This window comes from Biomphalaria glabrata, chromosome 10, assembly GCF_947242115.1.
Source record: "Biomphalaria glabrata chromosome 10, xgBioGlab47.1, whole genome shotgun sequence".
NCBI classification, from domain to species: Eukaryota; Metazoa; Mollusca; class Gastropoda; family Planorbidae; genus Biomphalaria; species Biomphalaria glabrata.
Window position 1 is genome coordinate 52081 of NC_074720.1, and position 27741 is coordinate 79821.

A 27741-nucleotide genomic window follows, 5' to 3' on the forward strand; every position below is an offset into this window, starting at 1 on the left:
CACCGTCTTTTGAATGACTAATTCCTGAGAATAGTAAACCGTTATTGTTAAAGAATATACAGGTAATCAGTGCTTTTTTGTAAAGAAATAGGTGCCGGAGCTCAGTGATGGATTGCCTTTTAACAACTAATAAATAAATAATAAACTTTAAAATACAAAAGTAACTTTTTCGCTGCATTGAAAAAAGTGCCGGTACGCTGTACCAGTGCTTACTGTAATGCTGCTGACCTGAAAAATTGTAGTTAAACTAAATAATACAGTAATATTAAGCCCATACTAATTAGTCTTAGATATATAGATCTAGAAATTATATTGACATTGTGTAGATCTAGTCAATCTAGATTTCAAAGCAAAGAAAACAGAAGAACGGTAGACCATAAGGCAAAGACGATAGGATTGACATGGACCAAGCTGAAGAAATCCAGAATATTTATTGAAAATTTTAAGTTAGATCTAGACTAATAATCTAGAATACTAGGACTATAGTAATCTATACATTCTTTTCTAGACTCTACTAGACAAACTCTAATGATGATTCTAATATTAAATATGTAGATCTAGAGCAGTGGTTCCCAAATTTTTTTGTCTCGTAGACCCCTTGCCATGTTTTCTGCTTTTCGGTAAAACCCCTGCTTAACTTATATTTTTTTTTTTGTATTTTTTTTTTTAGATACATTTTTTTAAATTTTTATTTTTATTTATTTTTTTATTTTTTTTAGATAATTTTTTTTTTTTTTTTTTAATTTTTTTTTTTTTTCGAGAATTGACTTTCCCGGTACTGACTTCACTGTAGACCAGTGGTTCCCAAACTTTTATAAAAAATTTTTTATAATTTTTAAAAAAATTTTTTTTATTTTTTTTTTTCCGAGAATTGACTATCTTGGGACTAACTTCACTGTAGACCAGTGGTTCCCAAAATTTTAGTAAAATTTTTTTTTTTTTTTTTTTGTTGTTTTTTTTATAAAAAAAAATTTTTTTTAATTTTTTTTTTTCAATTTTTTTTTTTAGATAAATTTTTTTTTGTAATTTCTTTAGATAAATTTTGTTTTAAATTTTTTTTTTTTTTTTTGAGAATTCACTACTCCAGGACTTATTTCACTGTAGACCAGTGGTTCCCAAACATTCAGTAAATTTTTTTTTTTTTTTTTTTTTTTTTTTTTTTTTTTTTTTTTTATAAATTTTTTTTTTTTAATTTTTTTTTTTTTTTTAGTAAATTTTTTTTTTTTTTTAAATTTTTTTAGATAAATTTTGTTTTAAATTTTTTTTTTTTTTTTTTTTTTTCAGAATTCACTATTGCGGGACTGACTTCACTGTAGACCAGTGGTTCCTAAACTTTTTTGTTTCGTAGACCCCTTGCCATGTTTTCTGCTTTTTGGTAGACCCCCTGCTTAACTTATATTGCTTTTTTTTTCAATTTATTTGAAAACTAATTTCTAATTTTAGTGAGTTGAAGAGTAAAATGCAATTTAAAAATACATATAACTATTAAATAATAACTCATTTTTATTGATAAAATTCAAATTTAACCAATTTAATATGTATTGCTGGAATCATCAAACACACTGGAAATGTTTTTTTACCCAGGCTTATCATCTGTTCCTATGGATGTCATGTTTCATACATTCTATAAAGAAGACATTCAAACAATAAATATTAATTAATTAATTTGTTTTAAGTATCATTGTAAAAATTTTCGCAAAGAGTTTCTCGTGTATCTTTCACGTGTCCGCCGAACTGTTTTCACTAAAGGGGAAGGGACGAAGGCGAGTAACTGGCGCCTTAGCCGGTAGGCTTCAAGCAGGAAGAGCTCATTAGCCACATAGCAGAAGGAAAACTGAATTTAAAAATCTGCTGCCTTGCAACTATTCCCAAACATGGGAAAGCTGTCGTGGGTCAACCCTGAGGAAAAATAAGGAGCTGGCAACCCCTAGGCAGTTTACAGCACACAGCGCTACACCCCATCAGAGCCTGTGACGCCACTGGTTCCAAACTGATCCCAAACTGTATATATTTCCTTTGCAAAGAATCACATAAGAAGCTTTTAATTTGATAACTCATGCCACCGATGTTCCCTTCAACTGTATTTTTGTTTAAAGAAATTCTTTTAATAATATCAGATGTAGGTGTGTGTAAAACAGTTTTCACAACTACAACGGCTGGTAAAATCAATGTTTTACCTATGTTTCCATATTTTGCTATAAGTAAAGAGATATTGTAAGATGCTCACAAACCAACATCTTCTCTCTATATATATGATGTTGAAGTGAGATTGTGTGGGTCTATTCTTAACTTTATCTTTGAGTGCTAGAAAATTTTTAAATCTTTATCTATTTTGTTAGGGTGACATTGTCTCAGATGATCCTCTAGCAATTGGTTTCGTATCATTATTTTTAAAAAGTCACTTAGGCAATGGCTTGTTTGACAAGGAAGGAATGAATCCCAGTTTTAAATAATCAATGATGGACAGTGTACATTTCTTTTCGTTAAACATTTGTTACATGCAGACAAAATTAAAATTTTTAAATAAGTATTGAGAAGATTCTTTGGTTTGATTAGCAGGATATATATTTAAATGATTTACCAAGATAAAAATCATATATTACTGTATAAAATAATTACATTAAATGAATGTAAAAATTAAAAAAAGAGTGATTAAGTCCCTTAATGTAATTAACACCATTTTTTTTACAAAATACATTAAATTCTTACCATTACCTATCAATCAGTCTGTTGAACCATGGGGGCACCACACAAGATCTGTCAACAGCCCTTCTATATTCCTCTCTGTACTTAGCCCTGGATAAACCATTTCATGGCAGACCTGCCCATTCTTTCATGTCTTCACATTGCTCTCTGTCTTTCATTCTTCATCCTGGAACTCAATGGTCAAAGGAGCATAACCCTGGTATTATTTTCTGGAAATAAAAAAAGACTGATTTAGTCCCTTAATGTAATTAACACAATTTTTTTTTTAAAATACATTAAATTCTTACCATTACCAATCAATTAGTCTGTTGAACCATGGGGGCACCACACAAGATCTGTCAACAGCCCTTCTATATTCCTCTCTGTACTTAGCCCTGGATAAACCATTTCTTGGCAGACCTGCCCATTCTTTGATGTCTTTCCATCTCTCTGTCTTCCTTCTTTGTACACAAATGGGGAAAAAATGGACCATAATTCTTAAAAAAGAAATTTAATATCATTAAATAAAATTTAATTTAATTTCTAATTATTAATAAAATATCTTACCAGAATGTTAGCAACACTTTCTAAAACTATGACCAGTGCCTTATTTAAATCTTGAATTATATTTCTAGTCTAGGAGTTCCAATCAATTTTGTTGTATACAAAGGCCATGATACTGATTATAGGAATATGCCAGATGTCTGTTTCAGCATCTGAGTAAATAAATTAATGAAACTCCTATGACTCTAAGTTAGGGTAATGTCATCTTTCATATCTGTATTTAAAAAACAAAAAAAAAAAACAAAAAAAAACTGGACATACATTCCTCATTATCAGTTCCCATCCTGTTTGTCATTTAAATATTTTGGACATTCCTTTTACATTCCAGCCAAGATCTTGCAGCGGACAGTAGAAAATGGCAGTTTGAACTTCAGATCATTGTGTCAACCGTCTCGTGCAAACCACAAAACCAGGCAGTGTAATCAAGATCTACCTAAGAATGAAAAATACTATCAGATACAATTTCACATTACATCTAAAAAAGGATAGCTATATTTAACTTGATCTAGTAGAAGATGTACAACTATCATACCCATATAATGTAGATTAACAAACTGATTCAAGATAAATACTATTATCTTCTTATCTTATATAATACAGACGTTACTTCAAAAAAGAAGATGATTACGTCCTACGCGTCAAACATTTAGTCATGCATATTAACCAATGACTTAAATTCTGCCAAGTCACTGGTTTTCCTGGCTAGCTCAGGCAACCCATTCCATGCTCTAATAGCACTAGGGAAGAAGGAGTATTTGTACAAATTTGTCCTAGCATATGGGACGAGGAATGTGCCTTTATCTTTGTGTCTTTCAGAGTATTTTATTAAATTTTGTTTTTGTATTTGAAGATTATGGTTCAGTGTTTTATGTATGATTGCTACTTTACTTTTGAGCCTTCTGTCCTGAAGACTTTCTAAATTTAGTGATTTTACTAAAGGTGTTACTCTAGTCAAATGTGAATATTCGTTTGTTATGAATCGCACTGCTCTATTTTGTGTCTGTTCTAGTTTCTTAATGTTTTCTTGAGTTGTGGGGTCCCAAACGGAGGATGCATATTCTATTATTGGCCTAACCAAAGTTTTAAATAACATTTTAGTTTTATGTTCTTATTTGATTTATAGAAATTTCTTTTAATAAATCCTAATGCTTTGTTTGATTTTTTTGTAGTTTCATCAATATGTGGATTCCATGACAGTTTTTCATTTATTATAACACCTAGGTATTTTGCGTTTTTAGTCTGTGTTACTGGTTTGCCATGAATAAGATAAGTGGAATTAATTTGTTTTAGTTTTTTTGTTACTCTTAACAACTGACATTTTTCTGGGTGGAAAGACATGCTCCAATTTGATTCCCATTTCTGTAATTCATCTAATTCTCTTTGTAAAATATCTGTGTCTTGTGTTGTTTTTATTGTTCTATATATTATGCAATCGTCTGCAAATAATCTGACTTTTGTTCCTGAAGTAATGCAATTTGGTAAATCATTTATGTAAATTAAAAATAGTAGTGGACCCAAGACTGTTCCTTGAGGTACACCTGAGTTTACTATTATCGGTGTTGATTTAGAGCCATTTATTATTACAGTTTGTTCTCTCCCTATCAGAAAGTCCTTAATCCACTGATGCAGTGGACCATTAATGCCGAAATATTTTAATTTTTTAAGCAAACTATGGTGGTGAACTTTGTCAAAAGCCTTAGAAAAATCTAGTAAGATAGCATCTATTTGTTCACTATTATATTAAGCCAATCCTACACCCATACTACTTGTATACATAAAATTGGGTGGATCTAGAATTTTAGATCTAGATAGACTAGATTTTTATTAAAATTCTAGATCTTTTCTATTAAGTAATAAAAACCTTTAAAATGTATTTTAATATGGATGAAGCTGAACAGAAAGGATTGGAAAATAGTCGATGCCAACGCAGAGGCTCTTGTTCTCGTATGAGCCATAGTTGTCTATTGACTGAAGGTGGTGGAGATAATTCAACAAGATGATTTACAATGTAATTCAAGAGATCTGTCTAGGTTAGTTCATTATTTTTCTTGAAGATTTCTATGATCAAGTCTAGATTTTCTAGATCTAGCATCATATACAATAATTTCTAGAGATCTAGTGCTAAGTCCTATACATATGGGATCTAGATCTAATCAAGATCTATCTAAAATCAGAATAAAAAATATGGAATGTCACACTAGATTTAGAATAGAATAGCAAAGTTTTACCAATATCTAGATTTTTAGTCCAGTAAATCAACTTATATAGATCAAAATATAAATTAAATTCACCTTTATCTATCCCTTAGTCTGATGGACTGTTAAGGCACCACACAAGGTTTGTCGACCATTCTTTTCCTCACCGTCTTTTGAATGACTAATTCCTGAGAATAGTAAACCGTTATTGTTAAAGAATATACAGGTAATCAGTGCTTTTTTGTAAAGAAATAGGTGCCGGAGCTCAGTGATGGATTGCCTTTTAACAACTAATAAATAAATAATAAACTTTAAAATACAAAAGTAACTTTTTCGCTGCATTGAAAAAAGTGCCGGTACGCTGTACCAGTGCTTACTGTAATGCTGCTGACCTGAAAAATTGTAGTTAAACTAAATAATACAGTAATATTAAGCCCATACTAATTAGTCTTAGATATATAGATCTAGAAATTATATTGACATTGTGTAGATCTAGTCAATCTAGATTTCAAAGCAAAGAAAACAGAAGAACGGTAGACCATAAGGCAAAGACGATAGGATTGACATGGACCAAGCTGAAGAAATCCAGAATATTTATTGAAAATTTTAAGTTAGATCTAGACTAATAATCTAGAATACTAGGACTATAGTAATCTATACATTCTTTTCTAGACTCTACTAGACAAACTCTAATGATGATTCTAATATTAAATATGTAGATCTAGAGCAGTGGTTCCCAAATTTTTTTGTCTCGTAGACCCCTTGCCATGTTTTCTGCTTTTCGGTAAAACCCCTGCTTAACTTATATTTTTTTTTTTTGTATTTTTTTTTTTAGATACATTTTTTTAAATTTTTATTTTTATTTATTTTTTTATTTTTTTTAGATAATTTTTTTTTTTTTTTTTTAATTTTTTTTTTTTTTCGAGAATTGACTTTCCCGGTACTGACTTCACTGTAGACCAGTGGTTCCCAAACTTTTATAAAAAATTTTTTATAATTTTTAAAAAAATTTTTTTTATTTTTTTTTTTCCGAGAATTGACTATCTTGGGACTAACTTCACTGTAGACCAGTGGTTCCCAAAATTTTAGTAAAATTTTTTTTTTTTTTTTTTGTTGTTTTTTTTATAAAAAAAAATTTTTTTTAATTTTTTTTTTTCAATTTTTTTTTTTAGATAAATTTTTTTTTGTAATTTCTTTAGATAAATTTTGTTTTAAATTTTTTTTTTTTTTTTTGAGAATTCACTACTCCAGGACTTATTTCACTGTAGACCAGTGGTTCCCAAACATTCAGTAAATTTTTTTTTTTTTTTTTTTTTTTTTTTTTTATAAAATTTTTTTTTTTAAATTTTTTTTTTTTTTTTTCTTAGTAATTTTTTTTTTTTTTTTTTTTTTTTTTTTTTTTTTTTTTTTTTAAATTTTTTTAGATAAATTTTGTTTTAAATTTTTTTTTTTTTTTTTTTTTCAGAATTCACTATTGCGGGACTGACTTCACTGTAGACCAGTGGTTCCTAAACTTTTTTGTTTCGTAGACCCCTTGCCATGTTTTCTGCTTTTTGGTAGACCCCCTGCTTAACTTATATTGCTTTTTTTTTCAATTTATTTGAAAACTAATTTCTAATTTTAGTGAGTTGAAGAGTAAAATGCAATTTAAAAATACATATAACTATTAAATAATAACTCATTTTTATTGATAAAATTCAAATTTAACCAATTTAATATGTATTGCTGGAATCATCAAACACACTGGAAATGTTTTTTTACCCAGGCTTATCATCTGTTCCTATGGATGTCATGTTTCATACATTCTATAAAGAAGACATTCAAACAATAAATATTAATTAATTAATTTGTTTTAAGTATCATTGTAAAAATTTTCGCAAAGAGTTTCTCGTGTATCTTTCACGTGTCCGCCGAACTGTTTTCACTAAAGGGGAAGGGACGAAGGCGAGTAACTGGCGCCTTAGCCGGTAGGCTTCAAGCAGGAAGAGCTCATTAGCCACATAGCAGAAGGAAAACTGAATTTAAAAATCTGCTGCCTTGCAACTATTCCCAAACATGGGAAAGCTGTCGTGGGTCAACCCTGAGGAAAAATAAGGAGCTGGCAACCCCTAGGCAGTTTACAGCACACAGCGCTACACCCCATCAGAGCCTGTGACGCCACTGGTTCCAAACTGATCCCAAACTGTATATATTTCCTTTGCAAAGAATCACATAAGAAGCTTTTAATTTGATAACTCATGCCACCGATGTTCCCTTCAACTGTATTTTTGTTTAAAGAAATTCTTTTAATAATATCAGATGTAGGTGTGTGTAAAACAGTTTTCACAACTACAACGGCTGGTAAAATCAATGTTTTACCTATGTTTCCATATTTTGCTATAAGTAAAGAGATATTGTAAGATGCTCACAAACCAACATCTTCTCTCTATATATATGATGTTGAAGTGAGATTGTGTGGGTCTATTCTTAACTTTATCTTTGAGTGCTAGAAAATTTTTAAATCTTTATCTATTTTGTTAGGGTGACATTGTCTCAGATGATCCTCTAGCAATTGGTTTCGTATCATTATTTTTAAAAAGTCACTTAGGCAATGGCTTGTTTGACAAGGAAGGAATGAATCCCAGTTTTAAATAATCAATGATGGACAGTGTACATTTCTTTTCGTTAAACATTTGTTACATGCAGACAAAATTAAAATTTTTAAATAAGTATTGAGAAGATTCTTTGGTTTGATTAGCAGGATATATATTTAAATGATTTACCAAGATAAAAATCATATATTACTGTATAAAATAATTACATTAAATGAATGTAAAAATTAAAAAAAGAGTGATTAAGTCCCTTAATGTAATTAACACCATTTTTTTTACAAAATACATTAAATTCTTACCATTACCTATCAATCAGTCTGTTGAACCATGGGGGCACCACACAAGATCTGTCAACAGCCCTTCTATATTCCTCTCTGTACTTAGCCCTGGATAAACCATTTCATGGCAGACCTGCCCATTCTTTCATGTCTTCACATTGCTCTCTGTCTTTCATTCTTCATCCTGGAACTCAATGGTCAAAGGAGCATAACCCTGGTATTATTTTCTGGAAATAAAAAAAGACTGATTTAGTCCCTTAATGTAATTAACACAATTTTTTTTTTAAAATACATTAAATTCTTACCATTACCAATCAATTAGTCTGTTGAACCATGGGGGCACCACACAAGATCTGTCAACAGCCCTTCTATATTCCTCTCTGTACTTAGCCCTGGATAAACCATTTCTTGGCAGACCTGCCCATTCTTTGATGTCTTTCCATCTCTCTGTCTTCCTTCTTTGTACACAAATGGGGAAAAAATGGACCATAATTCTTAAAAAAGAAATTTAATATCATTAAATAAAATTTAATTTAATTTCTAATTATTAATAAAATATCTTACCAGAATGTTAGCAACACTTTCTAAAACTATGACCAGTGCCTTATTTAAATCTTGAATTATATTTCTAGTCTAGGAGTTCCAATCAATTTTGTTGTATACAAAGGCCATGATACTGATTATAGGAATATGCCAGATGTCTGTTTCAGCATCTGAGTAAATAAATTAATGAAACTCCTATGACTCTAAGTTAGGGTAATGTCATCTTTCATATCTGTATTTAAAAAACAAAAAAAAAAAACAAAAAAAAACTGGACATACATTCCTCATTATCAGTTCCCATCCTGTTTGTCATTTAAATATTTTGGACATTCCTTTTACATTCCAGCCAAGATCTTGCAGCGGACAGTAGAAAATGGCAGTTTGAACTTCAGATCATTGTGTCAACCGTCTCGTGCAAACCACAAAACCAGGCAGTGTAATCAAGATCTACCTAAGAATGAAAAATACTATCAGATACAATTTCACATTACATCTAAAAAAGGATAGCTATATTTAACTTGATCTAGTAGAAGATGTACAACTATCATACCCATATAATGTAGATTAACAAACTGATTCAAGATAAATACTATTATCTTCTTATCTTATATAATACAGACGTTACTTCAAAAAAGAAGATGATTACGTCCTACGCGTCAAACATTTAGTCATGCATATTAACCAATGACTTAAATTCTGCCAAGTCACTGGTTTTCCTGGCTAGCTCAGGCAACCCATTCCATGCTCTAATAGCACTAGGGAAGAAGGAGTATTTGTACAAATTTGTCCTAGCATATGGGACGAGGAATGTGCCTTTATCTTTGTGTCTTTCAGAGTATTTTATTAAATTTTGTTTTTGTATTTGAAGATTATGGTTCAGTGTTTTATGTATGATTGCTACTTTACTTTTGAGCCTTCTGTCCTGAAGACTTTCTAAATTTAGTGATTTTACTAAAGGTGTTACTCTAGTCAAATGTGAATATTCGTTTGTTATGAATCGCACTGCTCTATTTTGTGTCTGTTCTAGTTTCTTAATGTTTTCTTGAGTTGTGGGGTCCCAAACGGAGGATGCATATTCTATTATTGGCCTAACCAAAGTTTTAAATAACATTTTAGTTTTATGTTCTTATTTGATTTATAGAAATTTCTTTTAATAAATCCTAATGCTTTGTTTGATTTTTTTGTAGTTTCATCAATATGTGGATTCCATGACAGTTTTTCATTTATTATAACACCTAGGTATTTTGCGTTTTTAGTCTGTGTTACTGGTTTGCCATGAATAAGATAAGTGGAATTAATTTGTTTTAGTTTTTTTGTTACTCTTAACAACTGACATTTTTCTGGGTGGAAAGACATGCTCCAATTTGATTCCCATTTCTGTAATTCATCTAATTCTCTTTGTAAAATATCTGTGTCTTGTGTTGTTTTTATTGTTCTATATATTATGCAATCGTCTGCAAATAATCTGACTTTTGTTCCTGAAGTAATGCAATTTGGTAAATCATTTATGTAAATTAAAAATAGTAGTGGACCCAAGACTGTTCCTTGAGGTACACCTGAGTTTACTATTATCGGTGTTGATTTAGAGCCATTTATTATTACAGTTTGTTCTCTCCCTATCAGAAAGTCCTTAATCCACTGATGCAGTGGACCATTAATGCCGAAATATTTTAATTTTTTAAGCAAACTATGGTGGTGAACTTTGTCAAAAGCCTTAGAAAAATCTAGTAAGATAGCATCTATTTGTTCACTATTATATTAAGCCAATCCTACACCCATACTACTTGTATACATAAAATTGGGTGGATCTAGAATTTTAGATCTAGATAGACTAGATTTTTATTAAAATTCTAGATCTTTTCTATTAAGTAATAAAAACCTTTAAAATGTATTTTAATATGGATGAAGCTGAACAGAAAGGATTGGAAAATAGTCGATGCCAACGCAGAGGCTCTTGTTCTCGTATGAGCCATAGTTGTCTATTGACTGAAGGTGGTGGAGATAATTCAACAAGATGATTTACAATGTAATTCAAGAGATCTGTCTAGGTTAGTTCATTATTTTTCTTGAAGATTTCTATGATCAAGTCTAGATTTTCTAGATCTAGCATCATATACAATAATTTCTAGAGATCTAGTGCTAAGTCCTATACATATGGGATCTAGATCTAATCAAGATCTATCTAAAATCAGAATAAAAAATATGGAATGTCACACTAGATTTAGAATAGAATAGCAAAGTTTTACCAATATCTAGATTTTTAGTCCAGTAAATCAACTTATATAGATCAAAATATAAATTAAATTCACCTTTATCTATCCCTTAGTCTGATGGACTGTTAAGGCACCACACAAGGTTTGTCGACCATTCTTTTCCTCACCGTCTTTTGAATGACTAATTCCTGAGAATAGTAAACCGTTATTGTTAAAGAATATACAGGTAATCAGTGCTTTTTTGTAAAGAAATAGGTGCCGGAGCTCAGTGATGGATTGCCTTTTAACAACTAATAAATAAATAATAAACTTTAAAATACAAAAGTAACTTTTTCGCTGCATTGAAAAAAGTGCCGGTACGCTGTACCAGTGCTTACTGTAATGCTGCTGACCTGAAAAATTGTAGTTAAACTAAATAATACAGTAATATTAAGCCCATACTAATTAGTCTTAGATATATAGATCTAGAAATTATATTGACATTGTGTAGATCTAGTCAATCTAGATTTCAAAGCAAAGAAAACAGAAGAACGGTAGACCATAAGGCAAAGACGATAGGATTGACATGGACCAAGCTGAAGAAATCCAGAATATTTATTGAAAATTTTAAGTTAGATCTAGACTAATAATCTAGAATACTAGGACTATAGTAATCTATACATTCTTTTCTAGACTCTACTAGACAAACTCTAATGATGATTCTAATATTAAATATGTAGATCTAGAACAGTGGTTCCCAAATTTTTTCGTCTCGTAGACCCCTTGCCATGTTTTCTGCTTTTCGGTAAAACCCCTGCTTAACTTATATTTTTTTTTTTGTATTTTTTTTTTTTAGATAAATTTTTTTAAATTTTTATTTTTATTTATTTTTTTATTTTTTTTAGATAATTTTTTTTTTTTTTTTTTTTAATTTTTTTTTTTTTCGAGAATTGACTTTCCCGGTACTGACTTCACTGTAGACCAGTGGTTCCCAAACTTTTATAAAAAAATTTTTATAATTTTTAAAAAAAATTTTTTTATTTTTTTTTTTCCGAGAATTGACTATCTTGGGACTAACTTCACTGTAGACCAGTGGTTCCCAAAATTTTACTAAAATTTTTTTTTTTTTTTTTTTTTTGTTGTTTTTTTTATAAAAAAAATTTTTTTTTAATTTTTTTTTTTCAATTTTTTTTTTTTAGATAAATTTTTTTTTGTAATTTCTTTAGATAAATTTTGTTTTAATTTTTTTTTTTTTTTTTAAGAATTCACTATCCCAGGACTGATTTCACTGTAGACCAGTGGTTCCCAAACATTCAGTAAATTTTTTTTTTTTTTTTTTTATAATTTAGTAAATTTTTTTTTTTTTTTTTTATAAAATTTTTTTTTTTTTAGTAAATTTTTTTTTTTTTTTCTTTTTTTTTTTTTTTTTTAAATTTTTTTAGATAAATTTTGTTTTAAATTTTTTTTTTTTTTTTTTGAGAATTCACTATTGCGGGACTGACTTCACTGTAGACCAGTGGTTCCCAAACTTTTTTGTTTCGTAGACCCCTTGCCATGTTTTCTGCTTTTTGGTAGACCCCCTGCTTAACTTATATTGCTTTTTTTTTTCAATTTATTTGAAAACTAATTTCTAATTTTAGTGAGTTGAAGAGTAAAATGCAATTTAAAAATACATATAAGTATTAAATAATAACTCATTTTTATTGATAAAATTCAAATTTAACCAATTTAATATGTATTGCTGGAATCATCAAACACACTGGAAATGTTTTTTTACCCAGGCTTATCATCTGTTCCTATGGATGTCATGTTTCATACATTCTATAAAGAAGACATTCAAACAATAAATATTAATTAATTAATTTGTTTTAAGTATCATTGTAAAAATTTTCGCAAAGAGTTTCTCGTGTATCTTTCACGTGTCCGCCGAACTGTTTTCACTAAAGGGGAAGGGATGAAGGCGAGTAACTGGCACCTTAGCCGGTAGGCTTCAAGCAGGAAGAGCTCATTAGCCACATAGCAGAAGGAAAACTGAATTTAAAAATCTGCTGCCTTGCAACTATTCCCAAACATGGGAAAGCTGTCGTTGGTCAACCCTGAGGAAAAATAAGGAGCTGGCAACCCCTAGGCAGTTTACAGCACACAGCGCTACACCCCATCAGAGCCTGTGACGCCACTGGTTCCAAACTGATCCCAAACTGTATATATTTCCTTTGCAAAGAATCACATAAGAAGCTTTTAATTTGATAACTCATGCCACCGATGTGCCCTTCAACTGTATTTTTGTTTAAAGAAATTCTTTTAATAATATCAGATGTAGGTGTGTGTAAAACAATTTTCACAACTACAACGGCTGGTAAAATCAATGTTTTACCTATGTTTCCATATTTTGCTATAAGTAAAGAGATATTGTAAGATGCTCACAAACCAACATCTTCTCTCTATATATATGATGTTGAAGTGAGATTGTGTGGGTCTATTCTTAACTTTATCTTTGAGTGCTAGAAAATTTTTAAATCTTTATCTATTTTGTTAGGGTGACATTGTCTCAGATGATCCTCTAGCAATTGGTTTCGTATCATTATTTTAAAAAAGTCACTTAGGCAACGGCTTGTTTGACAAGGAAGGAATGAATCCCAGTTTTAATTAATCAATGATGAACAGTGTACATTTCTTTTCGTTAAACATTTGTTACATGCAGACAAAATTAAAATTTTTAAATAAGTATTGAGAAGATTCTTTGGTTTGATTAGCAGGATATATATTTAAATGATTTACCAAGATAAAAATCATATATTACTGTATAAAATAATTACATTAAATGAATGTAAAATTAAAAAAAGAGTGATTAAGTCCCTTAATGTAATTAACACCATTTTTTTTACAAAATACATTAAATTCTTACCATTACCTATCAATCAGTCTGTTGAACCATGGGGGCACCACACAAGATCTGTCAACAGCCCTTCTATATTCCTCTCTGTACTTAGCCCTGGATAAACCATTTCATGGCAGACCTGCCCATTCTTTCATGTCTTCACATTGCTCTCTGTCTTTCATTCTTCATCCTGGAACTCAATGGTCAAAGGAGCATAACCCTGGTATTATTTTCTGGAAATAAAAAAAGACTGATTTAGTCCCTTAATGTAATTAACACAATTTTTTTTTAAAAATACATTAAATTCTTACCATTACCAATCAATTAGTCTGTTGAACCATGGGGGCACCACACAAGATCTGTCAACAGCCCTTCTATATTCCTCTCTGTACTTAGCCCTGGATAAACCATTTCTTGGCAGACCTGCCCATTCTTTGATGTCTTTCCATCTCTCTGTCTTCCTTCTTTGTACACAAATGGGGAAAAAATGGACCATAATTCTTAAAAAAGAAATTTAATATCATTAAATAAAGTTTAATTTAATTTCTAATTATTAATAAAATATCTTACCAGAATGCTAGCCACACTTTCTAAAACTATGACCAGTGCCTTATTTAAATCTTCAATTATATTTCTAGTCTAGGAGTTCCAATCAATTTTGTTGTATACAAAGGCCATGATACTGATTATAGGAATATGCCAGATGTCTGTTTCAGCATCTGAGTAAATAAATTAATGAAACTCCTATGACTCTAAGTTAGGGTAATGTCATCTTTCATATCTGTATTAAAAAAACACAAAAAAAAAACAAAAAAAAATTGGACATACATTCCTCATTATCAGTTCCCATCCTGTTTGTCATTTAAATATTTTGGACATTCCTTTTACATTCCAGCCAAGATCTTGCAGCGGACAGTAGAAAATGGCAGTTTGAACTTCAGATCATTGTGTCAACCGTCTCGTGCAAACCACAAAACCAGGCAGTGTAATCAAGATCTACCTAAGAATGAAAAATATTATCAGATACAATTTCACATTACATCTAAAAAAGGATAGCTATATTTAACTTGATCTAGTAGAAGATGTACAACTATCATACCCATATAATGTAGATTAACAAACTGATTCAAGATAAATACTATTATCTTCTTATCTTATATAATACACACGTTACTTTAAAAAAGAAGATGATTACGTCCTACGCGTCAAACATTTAGTCATGCATATTAACCAATGACTTAAATTCTGCCAAGTCACTGGTTTTCCTGGCTAGCTCAGGCAACCCATTCCATGCTCTAATAGCACTAGGGAAGAAGGAGTATTTGTACAAATTTGTCCTAGCATATGGGACGAGGAATGTGCCTTTATCTTTGTGTCTTTCAGAGTATTTTATTAAATTTTGTTTTTGTATTTGAAGATTATGGTTCAGTGTTTTATGTATGATTGCTACTTTACTTTTGAGCCTTCTGTCCTGAAGACTTTCTAAATTTAGTGATTTTACTAAAGGTGTTACTCTAGTGAAATGTGAATATTCGTTTGTTATGAATCGCACTGCTCTATTTTGTGTCTGTTCTAGTTTCTTAATGTTTTCTTGAGTTGTGGGGTCCCAAACGGAGGATGCATATTCTATTATTGGCCTAACCAAAGTTTTAAATAACATTTTAGTTTTATGTTCTTATTTGATTTATAGAAATTTCTTTTAATAAATCCTAATGCTTTGTTTGATTTTTTTGTAGTTTCATCAATATGTGGATTCCATGACAGTTTTTCATTTATTATAACACCTAGGTATTTTGCGTTTTTAGTCTGTGTTACTGGTTTGCCATGAATAAGATAAGTGGAATTAATTTGTTTTAGTTTTTTTGTTACTCTTAACAACTGACATTTTTCTGGGTGGAAAGACATGCTCCAATTTGATTCCCATTTCTGTAATTCATCTAATTCTCTTTGTAAAATATCTGTGTCTTGTGTTGTTTTTATTGTTCTATATATTATGCAATCGTCTGCAAATAATCTGACTTTTGTTCCTGAAGTAATGCAATTCGGTAAATCATTTATGTAAATTAAAAATAGTAGTGGACCCAAGACTGTTCCTTGAGGTACACCTGAGTTTACTATTATCGGTGTTGATTTAGAGCCATTTATTATTACAGTTTGTTCTCTCCCTATCAGAAAGTCCTTAATCCACTGATGCAGTGGACCATTAATGCCGAAATATTTTAATTTTTTAAGCAAACTATGGTGGTGAACTTTGTCAAAAGCCTTAGAAAAATCTAGTAAGATAGCATCTATTTGTTCACTATTATATTAAGCCAATCCTACACCCATACTACTTGTATACATAAAATTGGGTGGATCTAGAATTTTAGATCTAGATAGACTAGATTTTTATTAAAATTCTAGATCTTTTCTATTAAGTAATAAAAACCTTTAAAATGTATTTTAATATGGATGAAGCTGAACAGAAAGGATTGGAAAATAGTCGATGCCAACGCAGAGGCTCTTGTTCTCGTATGAGCCATAGTTGTCTATTGACTGAAGGTGGTGGAGATAATTCAACAAGATGATTTACAATGTAATTCAAGAGATCTGTCTAGGTTAGTTCATTATTTTTCTTGAAGATTTCTATGATCAAGTCTAGATTTTCTAGATCTAGCATCATATACAATAATTTCTAGAGATCTAGTGCTAAGTCCTATACATATGGGATCTAGATCTAATCAAGATCTATCTAAAATCAGAATAAAAAATATGGAATGTCACACTAGATTTAGAATAGAATAGCAAAGTTTTACCAATATCTAGATTTTTAGTCCAGTAAATCAACTTATATAGATCAAAATATAAATTAAATTCACCTTTATCTATCCCTTAGTCTGATGGACTGTTAAGACACCACACAAGGTTTGTCGACCATTCTTTTCCTCACCGTCTTTTGAATGACTAATTCCTGAGAATAGTAAACCGTTATTGTTAAAGAATATACAGGTAATCAGTGCTTTTTTGTAAAGAAATAGGTGCCGGAGCTCAGTGATGGATTGCCTTTTAACAACTAATAAATAAATAATAAACTTTAAAATACAAAAGTAACTTTTTCGCTGCATTGAAAAAAGTGCCGGTACACTGTACCAGTGCTTACTGTAATGCTGCTGACCTGAAAAATTGTAGTTAAACTAAATAATACAGTAATATTAAGCCCATACTAATTAGTCTTAGATATATAGATCTAGAAATTATATTGACATTGTGTAGATCTAGTCAATCTAGATTTCAAAGCAAAGAAAACAGAAGAACGGTAGACCATAAGGCAAAGACGATAGGATTGACATGGACCAAGCTGAAGAAATCCAGAATATTTATTGAAAATTTTAAGTTAGATCTAGACTAATAATCTAGAATACTAGGACTATAGTAATCTATACATTCTTTTCTAGACTCTACTAGACAAACTCTAATGATGATTCTAATATTAAATATGTAGATCTAGAGCAGTGGTTCCCAAATTTTTTTTTCTCGTAGACCCCTTGCCATGTTTTCTGCTTTTCGGTAAAACCCCTGCTTAACTTATATTTTTTTTTTTTTGTATTTTTTTTTTTTAGATAAATTTTTTTTAATTTTTATTTTTATTTATTTTTTTATTTTTTTTAGATAATTTTTTTTTTTTTTTTTTTAATTTTTTTTTTTTTTTCGAGAATTGACTTTCCCGGTACTGACTTCACTGTAGACCAGTGGTTCCCAAACTTCTATAAAAAATTTTTTATAATTTTTTAAAAAATTTTTTTTATTTTTTTTTTCCGAGAATTGACTATCTTGGGACTAACTTCACTGTAGACCAGTGGTTCCCAAAATTTTAGTAAAATTTTTTTTTTTTTTTTTGTTGTTTTTTTTATTAAAAAAATTTTTTTTTAATTTTTTTTTTTCAATTTTTTTTTTTAGATAAATTTTTTTTTGTAAATTTCTTTAGATAAATTTTGTTTTAAATTTTTTTTTTTTTTTGAGAATTCACTATCCCAGGACTGATTTCACTGTAGACCAGTGGTTCCCAAACATTCAGTAAATTTTTTTTTTTTTTTTTTTTTTTTTTTTTTTTTATAAAATTTTTTTTTTTTAATTTTTTTTTAGTAAATTTTTTTTTTTTTTTTTATAAAATTTTTTTTTTTAATTTTTTTTTTTTTTTTTTAGTAAATTTTTTTTTTTTTTTGAGAATTCACTATTGCGGGACTGACTTCACTGTAGACCAGTGGTTCCCAAACTTTTTTGTTTCGTAGATCCCTTGCCATGTTTTCTGCTTTTTGGTAGACCCCCTGCTTAACTTATATTGCTTTTTTTTTTCAATTTATTTGAAAACTAATTTCTAATTTTAGTGAGTTGAAGAGTAAAATGCAATTTAAAAATACATATAAGTATTAAATAATAACTCATTTTTATTGATAAAATTCAAATTTAACCAATTTAATATGTATTGCTGGAATCATCAAACACACTGGAAATGTTTTTTTACCCAGGCTTATCATCTGTTCCTATGGATGTCATGTTTCATACATTCTATAAAGAAGACATTCAAACAATAAATATTAATTAATTAATTTGTTTTAAGTATCATTGTAAAAATTTTCGCAAAGAGTTTCTCGTGTATCTTTCACGTGTCCGCCGAACTGTTTTCACTAAAGGGGAAGGGACGAAGGCGAGTAACTGGCGCCTTAGCCGGTAGGCTTCAAGCAGGAAGAGCTCATTAGCCACATAGCAGAAGGAAAACTGAATTTAAAAATCTGCTGCCTTGCAACTATTCCCAAACATGGGAAAGCTGTCGTGGGTCAACCCTGAGGAAAAATAAGGAGCTGGCAACCCCTAGGCAGTTTACAGCACACAGCGCTACACCCCATCAGAGCCTGTGACGCCACTGGTTCCAAACTGATCCCAAACTGTATATATTTCCTTTGCAAAGAATCACATAAGAAGCTTTTAATTTGATAACTCATGCCACCGATGTGCCCTTCAACTGTATTTTTGTTTAAAGAAATTCTTTTAATAATATCAGATGTAGGTGTGTGTAAAACAGTTTTCACAACTACAACGGCTGGTAAAATCAATGTTTTACCTATGTTTCCATATTTTGCTATAAGTAAAGAGATATTGTAAGATGCTCACAAACCAACATCTTCTCTCTATATATATGATGTTGAAGTGAGATTGTGTGGGTCTATTCTTAACTTTATCTTTGAGTGCTAGAAAATTTTTAAATCTTTATCTATTTTGTTAGGGTGACATTGTCTCAGATGATCCTCTAGCAATTGGTTTCGTATCATTATTTTAAAAAAGTCACTAAGGCATCGGCTTGTTTGACAAGGAAGGAATGAATCCCAGTTTTAAATAATCAATGCTGGACAGTGTACATTTCTTTTTGTTAAACATTTGTTACATGCAGACAAAATTAAAATTTTTAAATAAGTATTGAGAAGATTCTTTGGTTTGATTAGCAGGATATATATTTAAATGATTTACCAAGATAAAAATCATATATTACTGTATAAAATAATTACATTAAATGAATGTAAAATTAAAAAAAGAGTGATTAAGTCCCTTAATGTAATTAACACCATTTTTTTTACAAAATACATTAAATTCTTACCATTACCTATCAATCAGTCTGTTGAACCATGGGGGCACCACACAAGATCTGTCAACAGCCCTTCTATATTCCTCTCTGTACTTAGCCCTGGATAAACCATTTCATGGCAGACCTGCCCATTCTTTCATGTCTTCACATTGCTCTCTGTCTTTCATTCTTCATCCTGGAACTCAATGGTCAAAGGAGCATAACCCTGGTATTATTTTCTGGAAATAAAAAAAGACTGATTTAGTCCCTTAATGTAATTAACACAATTTTTTTTATAAAAATACATTAAATTCTTACCATTACCAATCAATTAGTCTGTTGAACCATGGGGGCACCACACAAGATCTGTCAACAGCCCTTCTATATTCCTCTCTGTACTTAGCCCTGGATAAACCATTTCTTGGCAGACCTGCCCATTCTTTGATGTCTTTCCATCTCTCTGTCTTCCTTCTTTGTACACAAATGGGGAAAAAATGGACCATAATTCTTAAAAAAGAAATTTAATATCATTAAATAAAATTTAATTTAATTTCTAATTATTAATAAAATATCTTACCAGAATGCTAGCCACACTTTCTAAAACTATGACCAGTGCCTTATTTAAATCTTGAATTATATTTCTAGTCTAGGAGTTCCAATCAATTTTGTTGTATACAAAGGCCATGATACTGATTATAGGAATATGCCAGATGTCTGTTTCAGCATCTGAGTAAATAAATTAATGAAACTCCTATGACTCTAAGTTAGGGTAATGTCATCTTTCATATCTGTATTAAAAAAACACAAAAAAAAAAAACAAAAAAAAACTGGACATACATTCCTCATTATCAGTTCCCATCCTGTTTGTCATTTAAATATTTTGGACATTCCTTTTACATTCCAGCCAAGATCTTGCAGCGGACAGTAGAAAATGGCAGTTTGAACTTCAGATCATTGTGTCAACCGTCTCGTGCAAACCACAAAACCAGGCAGTGTAATCAAGATCTACCTAAGAATGAAAAATACTATCAGATACAATTTCACATTACATCTAAAAAAGGATAGCTATATTTAACTTGATCTAGTAGAAGATGTACAACTATCATACCCATATAATGTAGATTAACAAACTGATTCAAGATAAATACTATTATCTTCTTATCTTATATAATACAGAAGTTACTTCAAAAAAGAAGATGATTACGTCCTACGCGTCAAACATTTAGTCATGCATATTAACCAATGACTTAAATTCTGCCAAGTCACTGGTTTTCCTGGCTAGCTCAGGCAACCCATTCCATGCTCTAATAGCACTAGGGAAGAAGGAGTATTTGTACAAATTTGTCCTAGCATATGGGACGAGGAATGTGCCTTTATCTTTGTGTCTTTCAGAGTATTTTATTAAATTTTGTTTTTGTATTTGAAGATTATGGTTCAGTGTTTTATGTATGATTGCTACTTTACTTTTGAGCCTTCTGTCCTGAAGACTTTCTAAATTTAGTGATTTTACTAAAGGTGTTACTCTAGTGAAATGTGAATATTCGTTTGTTATGAATCGCACTGCTCTATTTTGTGTCTGTTCTAGTTTCTTAATGTTTTCTTGAGTTGTGGGGTCCCAAACGGAGGATGCATATTCTATTATTGGCCTAACCAAAGTTTTAAATAACATTTTAGTTTTATGTTCTTATTTGATTTATAGAAATTTCTTTTAATAAATCCTAATGATTTGTTTGATTTTTTTGTAGTTTCATCAATATGTGGATTCCATGACAGTTTTTCATTTATTATAACACCTAGGTATTTTGCGTTTTTAGTCTGTGTTACTGGTTTGCCATGAATAAGATAAGTGGAATTAATTTGTTTTAGTTTTTTTGTTACTCTTAACAACTGACATTTTTCTGGGTGGAAAGACATGCTCCAATTTGATTCCCATTTCTGTAATTCATCTAATTCTCTTTGTAAAATATCTGTGTCTTGTGTTGTTTTTATTGTTCTATATATTATGCAATCGTCTGCAAATAATCTGACTTTTGTTCCTGAAGTAATGCAATTTGGTAAATCATTTATGTAAATTAAAAATAGTAGTGGACCCAAGACTGTTCCTTGAGGTACACCTGAGTTTACTATTATCGGTGTTGATTTAGAGCCATTTATTATTACAGTTTGTTCTCTCCCTATCAGAAAGTCCTTAATCCACTGATGCAGTGGACCATTAATGCCGAAATATTTTAATTTTTTAAGCAAACTATGGTGGTGAACTTTGTCAAAAGCCTTAGAAAAATCTAGTAAGATAGCATCTATTTGTTCACTATTATATTAAGCCAATCCTACACCCATACTACTTGTATACATAAAATTGGGTGGATCTAGAATTTTAGATCTAGATAGACTAGATTTTTATTAAAATTCTAGATCTTTTCTATTAAGTAATAAAAACCTTTAAAATGTATTTTAATATGGATGAAGCTGAACAGAAAGGATTGGAAAATAGTCGATGCCAACGCAGAGGCTCTTGTTCTCGTATGAGCCATAGTTGTCTATTGACTGAAGGTGGTGGAGATAATTCAACAAGATGATTTACAATGTAATTCAAGAGATCTGTCTAGGTTAGTTCATTATTTTTCTTGAAGATTTCTATGATCAAGTCTAGATTTTCTAGATCTAGCATCATATACAATAATTTCTAGAGATCTAGTGCTAAGTCCTATACATATGGGATCTAGATCTAATCAAGATCTATCTAAAATCAGAATAAAAAATATGGAATGTCACACTAGATTTAGAATAGAATAGCAAAGTTTTACCAATATCTAGATTTTTAGTCCAGTAAATCAACTTATATAGATCAAAATATAAATTAAATTCACCTTTATCTATCCCTTAGTCTGATGGACTGTTAAGGCACCACACAAGGTTTGTCGACCATTCTTTTCCTCACCGTCTTTTGAATGACTAATTCCTGAGAATAGTAAACCGTTATTGTTAAAGAATATACAGGTAATCAGTGCTTTTTTGTAAAGAAATAGGTGCCGGAGCTCAGTGATGGATTGCCTTTTAACAACTAATAAATAAATAATAAACTTTAAAATACAAAAGTAACTTTTTCGCTGCATTGAAAAAAGTGCCGGTACGCTGTACCAGTGCTTACTGTAATGCTGCTGACCTGAAAAATTGTAGTTAAACTAAATAATACAGTAATATTAAGCCCATACTAATTAGTCTTAGATATATAGATCTAGAAATTATATTGACATTGTGTAGATCTAGTCAATCTAGATTTCAAAGCAAAGAAAACAGAAGAACGGTAGACCATAAGGCAAAGACGATAGGATTGACATGGACCAAGCTGAAGAAATCCAGAATATTTATTGAAAATTTTAAGTTAGATCTAGACTAATAATCTAGAATACTAGGACTATAGTAATCTATACATTCTTTTCTAGACTCTACTAGACAAACTCTAATGATGATTCTAATATTAAATATGTAGATCTAGAGCAGTGGTTCCCAAATTTTTTTGTCTCGTAGACCCCTTGCCATGTTTTCTGCTTTTCGGTAAAACCCCTGCTTAACTTATTTTTTTTTTTTTTGTATTTTTTTTTTAGATAAATTTTTTTTAATTTTTATTTTTATTTATTTTTTTATTTTTTTTAGATAATTTTTTTTTTTTTTTTTATTTTTTTTTTTTTTCGAGAATTGACTTTCCCGGTACTGACTTCACTGTAGACCAGTGGTTCCCAAACTTTTATAAAAAAATTTTTATAATTTTTTAAAATTTTTTTTTTATTTTTTTTTTTTTCCGAGAATTGACTATCTTAGGACTAACTTCACTGTAGACCAGTGGTTCCCAAAATTTTACTAAAATTTTTTTTTTTTTTTTTTTTGTTGTTTTTTTTATAAAAAAAATTTTTTTTTAATTTTTTTTTTTCAATTTTTTTTTTTAGATAAATTTTTTTTTGTAATTTCTTTAGATAAATTTTGTTTTAATTTTTTTTTTTTTTTTTGAGAATTCACTATCCCAGGACTGATTTCACTGTAGACCAGTGGTTCCCAAACATTCAGTAATTTTTTTTTTTTTTTTTTTTTTTTAATTTTTTTTTTTTAATTTTTTTTTTTTTTTTAGTTAATTTTTTTTTTTTTTTATTTATAAAATTTTTTTTTTTATTTTTTTTTTTTTTTTTTTAGTAAATTTTTTTTTTTTTTTTTTCAATTTTTTTAGATAAATTTTGTTTTAAATTTTTTTTTTTTTTTTTTTTTTGAGAATTCACTATTGCGGGACTGACTTCACTGTAGACCAGTGGTTCCCAAACTTTTTTGTTTCGTAGACCCCTTGCCATGTTTTCTCCTTTTTGGTAGACCCCCTGCTTAACTTATATTGCTTTTTTTTCAATTTATTTGAAAACTAATTTCTAATTTTAGTGAGTTGAAGAGTAAAATGCAATTTAAAAATACATATAAGTATTAAATAATAACTCATTTTTATTGATAAAATTCAAATTTAACCAATTTAATATGTATTGCTGGAATCATCAAACACACTGGAAATGTTTTTTTACCCAGGCTTATCATCTGTTCCTATGGATGTCATGTTTCATACATTCTATAAAGAAGACATTCAAACAATAAATATTAATTAATTAATTTGTTTTAAGTATCATTGTAAAAATTTTCGCAAAGAGTTTCTCGTGTATCTTTCACGTGTCCGCCGAACTGTTTTCACTAAAGGGGAAGGGACGAAGGCGAGTAACTGGCGCCTTAGCCGGTAGGCTTCAAGCAGGAAGAGCTCATTAGCCACATAGCAGAAGGAAAACTGAATTTAAAAATCTGCTGCCTTGCAACTATTCCCAAACATGGGAAAGCTGTCGTGGGTCAACCCTGAGGAAAAATAAGGAGCTGGCAACCCCTAGGCAGTTTACAGCACACAGCGCTACACCCCATCAGAGCCTGTGACGCCACTGGTTCCAAACTGATCCCAAACTGTATATATTTCCTTTGCAAAGAATCACATAAGAAGCTTTTAATTTGATAACTCATGCCACCAATGTGCCTTTGAACTGTATTTTTGTTTAAAGAAATTCTTTTAATAATATCAGATGTAGGTGTGTGTAAAACAGTTTTCACAACTACAACGGCTGGTAAAATCAATGTTTTACCTATGTTTCCATATTTTGCTATAAGTAAAGAGATATTGTAAGATGCTCACAAACCAACATCTTCTCTATATATATATGATGTTGAAGTGAGATTGTGTGGGTCTATTCTTAACTTTATCTTTGAGTGCTAGAAAATTTTTAAATCTTTATCTATTTTGTTAGGGTGACATTGTCTCAGATGATCCTCTAGCAATTGGTTTCGTATCATTATTTTAAAAAAGTCACTTAGGCAACGGCTTGTTTGACAAGGAAGGAATGAATCCCAGTTTTAAATAATCAATGATGGACAGTGTACATTTCTTTTTGTTAAACATTTGTTACATGCAGACAAAATTAAAATTTTTAAATAAGTATTGAGAAGATTCTTTGGTTTGATTAGCAGGATATATATTTAAATGATTTACCAAGATAAAAATCATATATTACTGTATAAAATAATTACATTAAATGAATGTAAAAATTAAAAAAAGAGTGATTAAGTCCCTTAATGTAATTAACACCATTTTTTTTACAAAATACATTAAATTCTTACCATTACCTATCAATCAGTCTGTTGAACCATGGGGGCACCACACAAGATCTGTCAACAGCCCTTCTATATTCCTCTCTGTACTTAGCCCTGGATAAACCATTTCATGGCAGACCTGCCCATTCTTTCATGTCTTCACATTGCTCTCTGTCTTTCATTCTTCATCCTGGAACTCAATGGTCAAAGGAGCATAACCCTGGTATTATTTTCTGGAAATAAAAAAAGACTGATTTAGTCCCTTAATGTAATTAACACAATTTTTTTTTAAAAATACATTAAATTCTTACCATTACCAATCAATTAGTCTGTTGAACCATGGGGGCACCACACAAGATCTGTCAACAGCCCTTCTATATTCCTCTCTGTACTTAGCCCTGGATAAACCATTTCTTGGCAGACCTGCCCATTCTTTGATGTCTTTCCATCTCTCTGTCTTCCTTCTTTGTACACAAATGGGGAAAAAATGGACCATAATTCTTAAAAAAGAAATTTAATATCATTAAATAAAATTTAATTTAATTTCTAATTATTAATAAAATATCTTACCAGAATGCTAGCCACACTTTCTAAAACTATGACTAGTGCCTTATTTAAATCTTGAATTATATTTCTAGTCTAGGAGTTCCAATCAATTTTGTTGTATACAAAGGCCATGATACTGATTATAGGAATATGCCAGATGTCTGTTTCAGCATCTGAGTAAAAAAATTAATGAAACTCCTATAACTCTAAGTTAGGGTAATGTCATCTTTCATATCTGTATTAAAAAAACACAAAAAAAAACAAAAAAAAACTGGACATACATTCCTCATTATCAGTTCCCATCCTGTTTGTCATTTAAATATTTTGGACATTCCTTTTACATTCCAGCCAAGATCTTGCAGCGGACAGTAGAAAATGGCAGTTTGAACTTCAGATCATTGTGTCAACCGTCTCGTGCAAACCACAAAACCAGGCAGTGTAATCAAGATCTACCTAAGAATGAAAAATACTATCAGATACAATTTCACATTACATCTAAAAAAGGATAGCTATATTTAACTTGATCTAGTAGAAGATGTACAACTATCATACCCATATAATGTAGATTAACAAACTGATTCAAGATAAATACTATTATCTTCTTATCTTATATAATACAGACGTTACTTCAAAAAAGAAGATGATTATGTCCTACGCGTCAAACATTTAGTCATGCATATTAACCAATGACTTAAATTCTGCCAAGTCACTGGTTTTCCTGGCTAGCTCAGGCAACCCATTCCATGCTCTAATAGCACTAGGGAAGAAGGAGTATTTGTACAAATTTGTCCTAGCATATGGGACGAGGAATGTGCCTTTATCTTTGTGTCTTTCAGAGTATTTTATTAAATTTTGTTTTTGTATTTGAAGATTATGGTTCAGTGTTTTATGTATGATTGCTACTTTACTTTTGAGCCTTCTGTCCTGAAGACTTTCTAAATTTAGTGATTTTACTAAAGGTGTTACTCTAGTCAAATGTGAATATTTGTTTGTTATGAATCGCACTGCTCTATTTTGTGTCTGTTCTAGTTTCTTAATGTTTTCTTGAGTTGTGGGGTCCCAAACGGAGGATGCATATTCTATTATTGGCCTAACCAAAGTTTTAAATAACATTTTAGTTTTATGTTCTTATTTGATTTATAGAAATTTCTTTTAATAAATCCTAATGCTTTGTTTGATTTTTTTGTAGTTTCATCAATATGTGGATTCCATGACAGTTTTTCATTTATTATAACACCTAGGTATTTTGCGTTTTTAGTCTGTGTTACTGGTTTGCCATGAATAAGATAAGTGGAATTAATTTGTTTTATTTTTTTTGTTACTCTTAACAACTGACATTTTTCTGGGTGGAAAGACATGCTCCAATTTGATTCCCATTTCTGTAATTCATCTAATTCTCTTTGTAAAATATCTGTGTCTTGTGTTGTTTTTATTGTTCTATATATTATGCAATCGTCTGCAAATAATCTGACTTTTGTTCCTGAAGTAATGCAATTTGGTAAATCATTTATGTAAATTAAAAATAGTAGTGGACCCAAGACTGTTCCTTGAGGTACACCTGAGTTTACTATTATCGGTGTTGATTTAGAGCCATTTATTATTACAGTTTGTTCTCTCCCTATCAGAAAGTCCTTAATCCACTGATGCAGTGGACCATTAATGCCGAAATATTTTAATTTTTTAAGCAAACTATAGTGGTGAACTTTGTCAAAAGCCTTAGAAAAATCTAGTAAGATAGCATCTATTTGTTCACTATTATATTAAGCCAATCCTACACCCATACTACTTGTATACATAAAATTGGGTGGATCTAGAATTTTAGATCTAGATAGACTAGATTTTTATTAAAATTCTAGATCTTTTCTATTAAGTAATAAAAACCTTTAAAATGTATTTTAATATGGATGAAGCTGAACAGAAAGGATTGAAAAATAGTCGATGCCAACGCAGAGGCTCTTGTTCTCGTATGAGCCATAGTTGTCTATTGACTGAAGGTGGTGGAGATAATTCAACAA